Genomic DNA, 1,681 nt, shown 5'->3' with positions numbered 1-1,681 from the left:
TCAACTCTGACTTTACAACATTAAAGCAACCCAAGACAATATGTAAATAAATAAGGTTGGCTGTATTCCAACAAAGCTTCCCTTACAAAAACAGGTGGCTGGCCAGATTGGGCTGTGGGCCACAGCCTGCTAACCCTTGATCTACATGGCACCAATTCTTTGGTAATTATTAAGAGGTAATTATTAAGAGGTACTGTTACTTAGTACTTGATATTTTATAATGTTCCATGCATGTTTGAAAACCAATAAATCATCTTGTCCCTAGCCTCCTCCACTTCTTTAAAGTTCAGGCCTGGCCCATGTCAACATTTGCTTTTATCTTGGCACAGTGATTACAACACAAATCAGACAAATCAGACAAATCTCAGCTACTAGCTTTGCCACTCGCCATTGGGTGGTTGGAGGCAAACTACTTCATGTCGCTAATCCTCAGGTTCCTCAACTATAAACTGAGAAAATAACAGTACCTACCTCATGGAGAGCACATAAGGAAGGATTCAATGAGACAATCCATATAAAGCGCCTAGCAGAGTCCCAGGCAGCCTTCAATCGTTAGTAGTAGTGTTAACATCATGAGGCAGGTGTAATTATACCCATTTTACAAGAAACTAAGGCTTAGAGAGGTTTCGGTAAGTTGCCCAAAGTTTCCTAGCCAGTGGCAAAGCACGAGCTCCCACCTAGAACTTTTCTTTACAAATTCAACGTTTCCCGTACTCAAACTGATCCAGATACACTAACATTTAGGAGATTTACTGTATGCCATTCCGAGGCGAGGCTGCATTTTAAGACGCCCAGGTAAGAAACGGATTGCGAAACCCACAAGAATTCACTCTTTGTGGTGCAAGTTTTGTCTGAAGGGAAAGGGGCAAGAAGGGCATGGAACGTGCTAGAAGTAACAAACCACCCAACAGAATTCTGGAACCAGGGGTCCGCAGCTTCTAAGCTGGACACATTCCTCTCTGGGTTCGATCCTCTAAGGAAGTGGCGTCACCCAGCGGCGCATCCCGGCTCGAAGACCCTGCTGCTGCGTGGCCCGCGGCCCATGGCCGTGCTGCCCTTCAAGTCTCTAGTTTCTCGCGCCTGATGAGCCTGGCGCCTAAAAATACCACCCTAGTTAAACCTCCCAGAATCTGTCTTCGGCATTTCAAAAAAAAAACGGGCGCCGTCATCGTTTAGAGCCACATAAATCACAGCCCTGACCTGCTGCGGATTCAGCAGGCGACGAGCCGCTGAAAGTGGCGAAGAAGTCTGCCCCTTTCGAAGACCAGCAACTTTCCATTCTTTTTTCCCTGCGCAAGGCGCAGATCGTAACGTGGAGACCCCCGAGCAACCCTAAGAGTGAGTCGGACGTTGGAAAAACAGCTAGGGAACCTCCATGTTTCCCAGCCCAGGCTAAGCCCAGGATTCTTCAGAGCCATACCCTATGACAATCACAAGGGTTTTCTCCGCCCCGCGGGTGACGGACGACTCGTGACCTGCCCCTCAGCTCCAAGCCGAGCGCCTAGCGGGCGCGGAGAAAGAGGGGGCGGAGCTGCAAGCCCAGATCACCAGGCAGCCGAAGACGGGCAGCGCGTGCGCAGTCTGTCGCCACGGGACCTCCTTCCCGCCGCTGAGACTAGGAAGCAGGACGCCAAATCTGTCCCTGCGCAGCCGCCGCCTCCGGGCGCCGAGCCGGGTGACC

The sequence above is a fragment of the Colobus angolensis genome, unplaced genomic scaffold (genome assembly GCF_000951035.1).
Source record: "Colobus angolensis palliatus isolate OR3802 unplaced genomic scaffold, Cang.pa_1.0 Scaffold61, whole genome shotgun sequence".
NCBI lineage: Eukaryota > Metazoa > Chordata > Mammalia > Primates > Cercopithecidae > Colobus > Colobus angolensis.
This window is presented reverse-complemented; position numbering follows the sequence as displayed.